Below are 12,631 nucleotides of genomic sequence, written 5' to 3' on the forward strand. Positions count from 1 at the left end.
GGACGATGCCGACGCTGAAGCACTGGAAGCTCGCTGCCTTGCCCTCCTCGCGGAGGGCCGGAAGTTGGTTTCCATGAGACGCCTAGCTGAGGCCCACCGACGCGAGGCCGACCGCGCTGCCTTTGGCACGCTGCCCCCAGGCGGGCCCAGCTGGGCCGGCGTTGTCAGACAGCGCGGCGCTGTCGTTGCTGATACGCTAGGAGTCGACCGCCCAGTCTATGCCACTCCGCTTGAGAACCTGCGCGCCGCCCAGGCGGCTGTAGACGAGCTGGATGGGCTGGGGGCCGAAGAACTCCCCCACATGACCCGACGCATCCAGCAGCTGATCGATGCGGCCGCGCGGCGGCACGAAGCCGACGCCCGCGCGGAAAGCCCTCCCCCGCGCCGAGATCACGGCGCGACGTCCCGGACGCCGACTACGGGCAAAACCCGCGCGCGGCGTGAGAAAGAGCCGGCTGCTAGCCGAAGCCGAACCCGAATCTCCATCGAGCGAGACGCAGAAGGCCACCCCCGGGCCATGAAGTGGCGGGGCAACCCGCCTCCGCCCCGGCCCCGTGGAGAGAGATATCCCACCCCGCCGCCTGTTGCGCATCCGACTCTCAGCGGCCGGCTAGGTCGCCGCGAAGGAGTCGGCGAGAACGATGCCCGCCATCGGATCGACCGCCTGGCGCGATCCCTGGCGCTAGAAGAAGAAGACGATGTCGGCCCGCCTTGCTTTGGCCCTCGCATCCGCGACGAGCCCTTCCCCAAAGGGTTCTCGCTCCCAAGAGACACGCCCAAGTACAACGGCTCCGTGAAGCCGGAAGATTGGTTGATCGACTACTCCACGGCGATTAGCATAGCCAATGGCAACAGGCGCGTTGCCATGAAGTACGTGCCCCTCATGCTGCAGGGCACGGCGCGGACCTGGCTCAACAGCCTCAAGCCATATAGCATCAACAGCTGGCTAGACTTTACAGAAGCCTTCGTCCGCAACTTCACCAGCACCTACAAGTGGGCTCCCAAGCCCAGACAGCTCTCCTTGTGCGTACAAGGCCCCGCCGAGTCCACTCGCGACTACCTCACGCGTTGGGCCGAGCTCCGCAACTCTTGCGAAGGGGTGCACAAGGTGCAAGCCATAGAATACTTCACTGCCGGGTGCCGAGAAGGCACCCTCCTCAAGCACAAGCTCCTCTGCGACGAGCCGACTACCCTCGACGAGCTTCTGGTCATAGCGGACAAGTACGCCACCACCGACTCCTCGATGAAGACCGAACTCCGGGTAGACGCATCCGGAAAGGTACTCAACCCAGCGCCCAAGACGCCGGCTGGGGACTCCAGCTGACGCCCACACCAGAACGACCACAAGCGCAAGGGCCCCGGGCCGCCCTCCACCAGTCGGCAGGTGGCCACAGTCGAAGACGAGCAGCCCGAAGCGTGGCCCGCACCCAAGAAGCAGAGGGGAGGCAAGCCGGCTTGGCAGCCAGCCTTCTCCTACGAACAGACTCTCGATGCCCCGTGCAAGTTCCACAGCGGCGCGAAGCCGTCCAACCACATGACCCGAAAGTGCCACTGGCTCACCCGAATCTCCAAAGTCGAAGCCGTGCATGATGAGTTCCCGACGAGCATGCCGCCTATGTCATCTTTACGAGCCAGCCCGAAGACCGGCGCAGCAAATGCCGAGAGCACCAAGAAGTCAGCATAGTTGCTGCCAACCCCGCCGAGCACATGCACTGGTCAGAAAAACCTATCAGCTGGAGCCGGACTGACCACCCAGAGGTGATGCCGTCTCCCGGCTCTTATGCATTGGTTTTGGATGCCACCCTTGCAACGGATAGATGCGCTGCCCGTTCCTCCCGCATGTTGATAGATGGCGGGAGCGGCATCAACATCCTGTACCATGACACCATGGAGAAGCTGAATGTCAAGACGAAGCAACTCATGCCTACTCGGACCGTGTTCCATGGCATCATACCCGGCTTGTCCTGCGCCCCCATTGGCAAGATCAAGATTGATGTACTTTTTGGGGACAAGGAGCATTTCCGCCGGGAGGCGATCTGGTTTGAAGTGGTGGACCTGGAGAGCCCCTACCATGCATTGCTTGGCCGACCTGCCTTGGCCAGGTTCATGGCAGTTCCCCACTATGCATACCTCAAGATGAAGATACCGAGCACCAAAGGCGTCATCACCGTAGCCGGCGATTACAAGAAGTCCTCTGAGTGCGCAGCAGCCAGCAGCCGGCTGGCCGAGTCCCTTGTGATTGCCGAAGAAAAGAAGATGATGGACTGAGTCGTGGCCATGGCCGGCAAGCAGTCGGCCTTGTCCCCCGATCCCAAGGAGCATGATGCTCAAGGATCTTTCCAGCCGGCCAAGGAGACGAAGAAGATACCTCTTGACCCCGAGCACCCAGAGAGGTTTGCCGTCATCGGGGCAAACCTAAACAACAAATAGGAAGGCGAGCTCGCCGATTTCCTCCGTGAGAATAGGGACATCTTTGCATGGTCCCCCAAGGACATGCCGGGTGTTCCGAAGGAATTCGCCGAGCACAAACTACACGTCTGAGAAGACGCAAAGCCGGTCAAACAACCCCTCCGCCACTGTCGGAGGAGAAACGCAGGATTGTGGGAGAGGAGATAGCCCGGCTTCTGGCAGCCGGCTTTATTATGGAAGTTTTCTTTCCAGAGTGGCTCGCTAACCCGGTCCTCGTGCTAAAGAAGAACAACAAGTGGCGCATGTGTATAGACTACACGAGCCTCAACAAGGCCTGCCCCAAAGATCCCTTTGCCCTGCCAAGGATTGACCAAGTGATAGACTCCACGGCCGGATGCGAGCTGTTGAGTTTCTTGGATGCTTACTCAGGGTATCACCAGATAAAGTTAGATCCGGCAGACCGCCTGAAGACCGCCTTCATCACGCCATTCGGAGCCTTCTGCTACCTGACTATGACATTCGGCTTGAGAAATGCCGGTGCCACTTTTCAGCGTTGCATGCAGAAGTGCCTCCTCAAGCAACTCAGCAGAAATGCCCACGTCTACATAAACGACATTGTGGTGAAGACGGAGAAGCGCGGCACCTTGCTGGAAGACCTCAAGGAAACATTTGAGAACCTACGCCGGTTCCAAATCAAGCTTAACCCCGAGAAATGCGTGTTCGGAGTGCCAGCCGGCCAGCTCCTAGGCTTCCTGGTCTCCGAACGCGGCATCGAATGCAACCCAGTAAATATCAAGGCCATTGAGAGAATGGCGATTCCCACCAAACTTCGAGACGTCCAGAAGTTTACCGGATGCTTGGCCTCCCTGAACCGCTTCATCAGCCGGCTCGGAGAGAAAGCTCTTCCCCTCTACCGCCTCATGAAGAAGACCAACCACTTTGAGTGGAATGACCAAGCCGACCAAGCTTTTCACGAGCTGAAGAAGATGCTGGCCACGCCGCTTGTCCTGGCGGCGCCGACTGAGAAAGAGCCCATGCTCCTCTACATCGCCGCAACCAGCCGGGTGGTCAGCACCGTCATCGTAGTCCAGCGCCCAGAAGAAGGCCGAGCCCAGCCGGTCCAGAGGCCGGTGTACTATTTGAGCGAGGTGCTATCTACCTCAAAGCAGAACTACCCGCACTACCAGAAGATGTGCTACGGTGTTTACTTCGCCGCCAAGAAGCTGAAGCCCTACTTCCAAGAGCATCCCATCACGGTTGTATGCACCGCCCCGCTGGCCGAGATCATAGGCAGCCGGGATGCATCCGGCCGGGTGGCGAAATGGGCCATCGAGCTGGCCCCCTACATGATCTTCTACCATCCTTGCACCGCCATCAAGTCCCAAGCATTGGCCGACTTCCTCGTCGACTGGGTCGAGACCCAGTACCTACCGCCAGCTCCCGACTCCACTCATTGGCGCATGCATTTCGATGGGTCCAAGATGCGCATTGGCTTGGGAGCCGGCGTCATCCTCACCTCTCCCAAAGGGGACAAGCTCAGATACACGCTGCAAATTCACTTTACCGCCTCCAACAACGTGGCCGAGTACGAGGCGCTCATACACGGGCTCCGGCTTGCCAAAGAACTTGGCATTCGCTGGATCCTATGTTATGGCGACTCGGACTTGGTGGTCCAGCAATCATCCGGCGACTGGGATGCCAAGGACGCAAATATGGCAAGCTACCGCTTCCTCGTTCAGCAGATCAGTGGGTATTTTGAAGGATGCGAGTTCCTCCACGTACCACGAGCCAACAACGAGCCAGCTGATGCCCTAGCTCGAATAGGCTCCACTCGGCAAGCAATACCAACCGGTGTCTCTCTACAACGCCTCCTCAAGCCGTCTATCAAGCCGTCTCCAGAGTCCGATTCCATCTTCGTGCCGCCTGACCCCGACGCGGCCGGGTCCGGCTCGAAGAACCAAGCAGGCGACTCGGGGACTTCGATAGTCGGCCAGGGGGCATCAGCAGGCGGCTTGGGGACTTCCGTAGTTACGCCCGACCTGGGGACTGCCACACCCGGCTCGGGGACTGCGGTAGTCGGCCCGGAGACTACACCACCATAGCAGGCGGCGACCGACTCAAGCATTTCACCGCCCAGCCCGCCCGCCCTGGTCGCAGTAGCCGTTTTGGCAATAGAAGAGGTCGCAGCTCCATCATGGGCTCAATCCATCCTCAACTTCCTAATAAACCAAGATCTGTCGGCTGATGAAGTAGAGGCAAGACAAGTCCAACGCCAAGCCGGAGCATACACAATCGTCAACAGAGAACTCGTCAAGCGCAGTGTCACTGGGGTCCTCCAGCGATGCGTCGAGCAAGAGAAAGGCATTGCAATCCTCAGAGACATCCACCAAGGAGAATGCGGCCACCATGCGGCCTCAAGATCACTCGTCGCCAAAGCCTTCCGCCATGGTTTCTTTTGGCCGACTGCTTTGGATGACGCCAAGGAGTTAGTTAAACATTGCAAAGGGTGCCAACTCTTCAGCTCCAAACAACACATGCCGGCTTCAGCACTCAAGACCATTCCCCTCACTTGGCCCTTCGCCGTTTGGGGACTGGACATGGTGGGCCCATTCAAGACGGCGCGCGGCGGCATGACACATCTGCTTGTCGCCGTGGACAAATTCACCAAATGGATTGAGGCAAAGCCGATCAAGAAGCTGAATGGGCCGACTGCCGTGACATTTATCGCAGATATAACAACTCGGTACGGCGTGCCACACAGCATCATCACCGACAATGGCACGAATTTCGCCAAGGGAGCCTTGGCACGTTTCTGCGCGACGCAAGGCATCCGGTTGGACCTAGCGTCCGTTGCCCACCCGCAGTCAAACGGCCAGGTCGAGCGAGCCAACGGCCTCATCCTTTCCGGCATCAAGCCCCGACTGATCGTACCACTGGAGCGTTCAGCCGGCTGTTGGCTCGATGAGCTGCCGGCTGTCCTCTGGAGTCTGCGCACTACACCAAACAAGTCAACCGGCTTCACTCCTTTCTTCCTCGTATATGGTGCCGAGGCGGTCATCCCAACTGACATCGAGTTTGACTCGCCTCGGGTGACCATGTACACGGAAGCCGAGGCCAAGGAAGCACGAGAAGACGGCGTAGACCTGCTGGAAGAAGGCCGGCTGTTAGCCTTCAGCTGGTCCGCCATCTATCAGCAGGGCCTGCGCCGCTACCATAGCCGGAAGGTCAAGCCAAGATCCTTCCAAGAGGGCGATCTTGTGCTCCGGCTGATCCAGCGAACAGCCAGCCAGCACAAACTCTCGGCCCCTTGGGAGGGCCCCTTCATCATCAGCAGAGCCTTAGGCAACGACTCCTACTACCTGATCGACGCGCAGAAGCTGAAGGCACGAAAGAGAGACGACTTCGGCAAGGAGTCGGAACGACCATGGAACGCCAACCTCCTCCCAAGGTTTTACAGTTGAAATGCAGTATGTATCACGCTAACTTTTGTACTAAGTACGAGACAATAGGCCCCCCGAGGAGAGCTCGGGGACTGCCATCTTTTATCTATGAATGAAAAGTATCATGCTTATGGCCTTGTCATTGCATTCACTTTTTCCGTCCGGCACCGGGTTCGACTAGTCGGCCCGGGGACTGGCCGCCTGGAGTTATATTAGAAGTCCTACCCGCAGTCAGACTAGTGTGCCGGCTCCCAAGCCTTCTCTTGCCAAAAGTCACAGTTCGAAGAACCGGCTGTCCGGCTGGCAAGAGTTAAAGGCAGGAACGGGTGCCCACACGAAAAACGGCTAGGGACTAACGGACTAATATAACAAAATCCGGTTTTTCTCCCACCGCCGACCGGCTACCAGAGTAGCCGGCCGGCCGGCTTCCATTCACCTCGCTCCAATCTAAGAAAGCTCGAGTACTTGCCTTCCCAGAAGGGGAAGGCGGCAAAGGAAACAGCCTAAGGATAAAAAGCATACATGAATGGAAACCAAACACACAATAATATTTACATAAAAGACCTTCAAAAGGCCAGCATTCAACATAGTTCGAATACACCCCTAGTGGGTGGAACTGCGCAAGTTTAATAAAGTTGTTCAAAAGGCAACAAGCAGGAAAAAACAAGGACAGCAGACTAGGCCAAGGGAGCGACTGGCGAGTCGGGCAGGTTGGTGGAGACGGCAGTGCCGGCTGGAGGAGTGGCCGGCTGGCGAACCTCGGCATGATCACCGCCTCCCGCAGAGGGCGCGCTAGCACGCGCCTTGTTGCCGGAGGCACGATCAGGCTGAGGCTGGCTGCCCGCTTCACCAGTCGGCTCAACGTCTTCGCCTTCCTCTCCTTCGTCGTCTTCGCCTTCATCGCTGGAGGCGATCTCCTCTGCCGAGTCTTCACCCGCTGCCGGGTCCAGCCCAAACCACTCCTCCGGCTGGGCAACGCCGTCGTCATTGATCTCAGGAGCGAAGACGCTGATGTCAGTACACTCGGCGATCATCAAAGCGCGCTGAGCGATAGCCGGCCGCACCTCCTCCAACTCTTCGTCGGCCTCCAGCCGCCAGGTGCGCAGCTGGTCCAGGTTCAGCCCCGGATACCAGGCTCGGACGAACTCCAGCGCCCGCCCAGCTCCAAGCCGGGCTGCCGACGCCTTCCAGGCCTCGAAGCAGCCAACCGCCACCTCCAGCCAGTCAGCAGTCCGATTCGGGGTGCGGGGAATCGTCTCGCTTGGCCAGAGGGCGGCCAACACCTGCGCCCCGGCGCGCTGGAGGCGGCGGAGCATATGGTGAGCCGGCTGCAGCCGGGCTTGGACCGCCAAGAGCTGCTCCTCAAGCGTCCGGCTTGCATCCGGCGCGATTTCAGCCCCCGCCTGCCGGCGTGCCTCGCGATGGGCCTCGATGGATTGGGTGGCGAAGACGGAGTAGCCGGGAAAGTAGTCTGCACAGAGAACAAAAAGCAGCACAAGTCAGAACACAAATCAGGGATAAAGGGCAAGCAGGGAGTGAAGAAGGCGGCTTACCGTCGATCAGATCCTCGATACGGCTGAAGCCCTCGCTCAGCGCCTACTTTGCTTCAGCCCAGCCCGCCGCTTCGGTCTCGAACTCGGCCTACAGGGCGTCCTCGTTGTCCTGCGCCTTCTTCAGGGCCACCTTATGACTCTCCTCCTGGTCGGCCAACTTCTTGACCAGGCGGTCACGCTCCAGGACCAAGGCACTGTACTTGGCTTCCTTGGCGCGAAGGGCGGCCTGGGCCCCGCTGAGCTGCTCCCTCAAGTCGGCATGGGCTCCTGCGAGCATGAAGACAAAGGAAATTAATAAGGTGAAGTCGTCAAGGAAGATCCGACCCGGCTGCTCAGCAGTCGGCTCGAATCTCGGGGACTACACCCAGTGGGTGCGCTGACGCGCCCCCACAGGAGATGAACAAAACAAATACGCACTCTGGCTACTGGTCAGGTCCTCGGTTCTCCTGCCCAGCTCCTGAGCCTGGGAGTTGAAGGCGGCGGCACGGAGGTTGTGATACTCCTGAAAGATTATACAGGAAGCAAGGATAAGTTAAGTTGTTAGAACCTAGTAAGTTCCAAGCCGCCTGCGCAGCAGCCGGCTCGGAACTCGGGGACTACACCCAGTGGGTGCGCTGACGCGCCCCCATGGAAGAAACCAAAAGAACAAAATAACCAAGGCCAGAAGACTCACCCGGATGACGGCCCGCGTCGAGAGAAACTCTTGAGTGTATCGCTGCAGCGAGGTGGCCTAAGCTTGAAGCCAGTTCCGGACCTCCTGGGCCGCCGCGTTCAGCTCGCCCGTCCCCCCTGGGAGTCCACTCGGACGTGCTGGCGCTGGCCGCCTCCAGGGCCTCCGCCGTCTGGCTGGCGCCCGCTGCTCTGTGCGGTTCCGGCGCGGAGGCGCCACCCCCTGCGCGCCGGCGCAATGCCGGCTGCACCTCGAGGCCGGCCCCTGCTTCTGGCTCGCCCCTGGATGGCTGCTCTGGCGCCGCAGCTGATTGGCCGCTTTGGCCCGCTCCAGTCGGCGCCGTCTGCGACGCCCCCTCCACGAAGATCACGTGGTCCTCCCGCCCCTCCATCATCGGCGGGCCTTGGTCGACCTCCTCCGACGGGGGCACGGGAATGTTGGGGGCCACGACGCGGAGGGGAACAACGAGCAGCGGAGGCCGGTTGTGCGAGGCCTCCGCCTCCATCTCCGTGGCTGCCACTTTTGCCCGGGCCTTGGCCACCGCGTCAGCCTGCTCCTTCATCGCCTGGGCGGTCCTTCACTTCGCCGCCTCCCACTCCTCCCACTCCTCCCACGCCTCCCGCGCGTTCCGCTCCGTGGCCTCCCTAAGGTCGGCGCGGGGGTCCACGCGACGGGAGCTTGAGGACCCTCCAGTCGGCCCGACTACGGAGCCACCAGGACCTCGCTCGAGAGAAAGCGGCGCCATGTCCGGAAAGAAAAGAAAGGTTTAGAAGAGCTTCGGACGAAAAAGACAAAAAAAATAATATATACGCAAGACATTCAACGACTTACGCAGAGACCGCCTGCGGCTGCTTCACCACCTTGCGGAAGCGGGCCGCCTTCGCGGACGCCTCATCCTACTTGGTCGCCGCCGTGGAAGCCTTGGATTTCTTCGGCCGGCTGCCGAAGAAGGTCGATGCGGCCCGGCGCTTCTGCGCACCGCCACGGGCAGCCGGCACGGCGGACGAGCCCGCGCCTTGATGATCAGGCGCTGGCTGGCGGTGCGGGGCGACTTCGACCTCGTCGTTGTCCGGCCAGTCTTCGAAGCTGGCCTCGAGTCCCGTGCCTCTAGCCTCGTCGCCTTCCCCACGATGGCGTCTTCCATGGCGGCCGCTCCCAGGTCCGGATCGTCGGTGTCGTCCACCGTGCGGTCGGGGAGGAGCTGGCGCTCTACCCCCGCGGCCCCGGCTGTCGGCGGAAGAAGAGGGTTCTGCTAAAAGCAAACCAATTGATCAAGAGTCGGCTATCATGAGGTCGGCTACAAAAAGGAAGAAAAGAAGAAAGAACTTACGGAAGGCGGAGGGTTGGTGCGGGAATACGGCTCCTTGCCGTATCGCCAATCCTCGGCGAGCTTGCAGTTGGAGATGTAATTCACCATGTAAGACACCTCTGCGTGAGGCATCTCCCTGGTGCTCAACCGGCACGGGTCGAAGCGGCCGCTCATCTGGCAGATCATGTGAGGCCGGCCTTGGAGCGGAAGAACCCGGCGCTCCACGAAGGCGGCCACCAAGTCGGCCCCTGTCAGGCCCTCCGACTGGATCATCACCCGAAGCCGGGAGACAGCTGCGTTCCCGGCCTGCGACAGCGACCTGGCCCGGTAGCTCCACAAAGGTTGCCTCCCAGCCGGCGGGCCGGCTACGTAAGCCGGCAGGTTGACGTAGTCGCCTTGCTGGGCGACGTTCTTCACATAAAAATAAGACTTCTGCCAAAGCTTCACCGACTGGATCAACGGAATGGACGAGAACGGATTGTTCTCGCTCGCCCGCCTCATGGCAATGAAGGCTCCACAGGGGGTGGGCACGCCCGCGACGACGGTGCCGAGCTTGCTTTGGAAGAACTTCCCCCAGAGCTCGAGCATGGGGAGAACTCCAAGAAAACCCTCGCACAGGGTGACGAAGGCCGACAGCAGCATCACCGCGTTGGGCATGAGGTGATGCGGCTGGAGGTGGTAGAATTCAAGGAAGGCTCGAAGGAATCCGCTCGCCGGGAGGCCGAAGCCGCACAGGCAGTGTGAGCGGAAGATCACCCGCTCGCCCTCCTCCGGTGCCGGCGAAATCTCCCTCGCCGGCGCTTGATGAACCCGCACTAGGTTCTCGCCGGGCAGACGCCGCATCCGGCGGAGGAACTCGACGTGGTCCTCGTGGACGTTGGAGCCATCCCACGAGCTCGACAACGCCATGGGAGCAATGCGGCAGGGAGCAAGACGAAGCGATGGCGGAACGGTGCTGCGAAGAGTTGCTACGGTGAAGAGAAGAAGAAGGAGGGCGAGAAGGGGCGGAGTGAGGGAGAGCGCGCGAGCCTCTGCCGCTCCCCCTCCTCCTCCTACTTATATACCGCGCGAGGGAGCTGAGAAGGCGCAGCGTGGGGGAACGTGGGGATCAACTGCGCCCACTCCCCCACGTCCCGCGATTATTGTGCCTTGATGGCAGAATAAAACCGCCGCGGGGAGGCGAGCGGTCCATGTGGGCTGCAGAAGATCCGCGCTTGGACCGAGGCCCACGAGTGGCGGGCCCGGGCCTGTGGCGGCATACCGTCACGCGCATTCGTTGGCAGGACTTCCTCGCCACGTGGCCCACGGAATGGCGCGGGGTCAGCTCGCAGGGCGACCCACGTTCCCGCCTACAAGAAACGGAGCTTTCCGAAGACGGCGCGCACACGCAAAAGCCGGCCCCTCGGGATAGGAAGCTGACCTAGCTTCTCGTCCCTTTGTCCGCCTCGAAGCTCGATCAGCTTCGGGGACTACTGTCAGAGTAAATAAGCATGGGTAGCCTAGCCGGCTCCCCCTGGCCCTTCTGAAAAAATTACGAGCCGATTCGGCCCTCAAGAATCCAAGACACATGGCTGCCTTCCCCTTGCCGGCTGTCTCCAGGCTGGCTATCGGAAGGCGGCCCGACTTCAGCCCTCATGAAGAAACGCCACGGGAGGGCCGGCTCTGAGAAGCCGGCCGCAAGAGGGCCGACTCCAAGAAGCCGGCTCCCATAAAGCGGTCAAGATCGTACCCTCGAAGTCTGCATCCACATAACGGCGTTGTGACGGGGCGTGGCTACAGTGAAGCCTGCCACCCCCGAATCCCGGAGAACCCCTAGCACAGTGCGCCGTACGGGTGGCCATGACCCGTCCGGCGCGGCACTGTTGCCACGATGACCCTGATGTCAACCATGATGGACCGCCGGCGCGGCCCACGGGCGGTGGGCCCCTTCGGGCAGAGAGACACCCGAAGGCGGCCAGGCCTCCCCAAGTCGGCCCAAGATAGAGCCGGCTCCCCACAGCCGGCTTGCCACCTCCCTTGAAGAAGACGCCCCATTAAGGAGACAAGACACGGTGAGGCTACAGTGATCGCCCGCCGGGCGGTGGCACTATAGCCATGCCCACCTCGGCGAAGCCCTCATCACCAAGATTAAGCAACAGTAACCAGCCGCCGACAAGGCCCTGGACAGTGGGGCCTGCCTGTCAACCAAGGAGCCGGCAGCCGGCGGGACCCACAAGCCGGCGGGCCCCAGCAGCCGGCGCAGAAGCCAGAGAGCGTAGACACAGATGGCTGGGCCCCGCGCCCAGCCGGATTACCATTGTACCTCCGGGGGGTTGGCCTATATAAACCCCCCGGGGCATCCATGCAAAAGAGATCGATCCCTGCTAGTTTTAGACACCACGTAGGGAGGAGAAGAGAGCAAGCCTTGCCCTTCTTCCTCCTCTCGCCAAACAGCTCAAGGAGCATCGTGTAGCTACTTATCCATCTAGTGATCATGCAGAGACCCCGCAGAGCAGCAGTAGGGGTGTTATCTCCACGGAGAGCCCCGAAGCTGGGTAAGATTCGCCGGCGTGCATGTCTTCGCCTCATCCCGTTTCCAGGCACCGGCGATGTCTTATTGGCTCCCACAATGATAAGCCACCCGTTGGCATATGTCGCACCTACCACCCGACATGCAGGAAGGGAGGTTACATCACAGGACACGGGAGGATCCAAAGAAACATGAAAATTGCAAACATGTCGTTTCTTCTTGTAAACATGACCCCAACAAATACATGCAGATCACAATCGAGTCCTGATGCAAAAGTTGATCGGACATGTGACACTATCTGAGCCACCATCGCCGACAATTACCTAGCCGTCACATGGCAGGATGAAGAGGGCCTCGTGATTTTTAGGTAGAAGAGGAGAACAAAGTGGGATCGGCATTTAGTTGAGCCAAAGTTGGCGATCAACCCTATCTCTCATAGATGCATATCAGAGACAACCCGAGAGATCAACCAAAGAGGTTGGAGGAACAATAGATCCAACAACCAAGGTCATTGTTGTGCTTCTTGGAAGTCAAAAATGACCATAGCCCGCTTCCTTGTCCGTTGGTACATCGGGTCTAGGGACACCAACGCCAGATTCAATGCCATAGATCCTCCTTTCAACCATATCGACGGCGAGGAGAACACAAGGTAGAAGCTCCCAAATCCACTTGACCAGGGCTAGTAAGATGAGCTTATTTGAGGATCTTTTTTTTGAAAAGGAGGATGACCCACGGCCTCTG

Source organism: Triticum aestivum, chromosome 5A (assembly GCF_018294505.1).
Source record: "Triticum aestivum cultivar Chinese Spring chromosome 5A, IWGSC CS RefSeq v2.1, whole genome shotgun sequence".
NCBI classification, from domain to species: Eukaryota; Viridiplantae; Streptophyta; class Magnoliopsida; order Poales; family Poaceae; genus Triticum; species Triticum aestivum.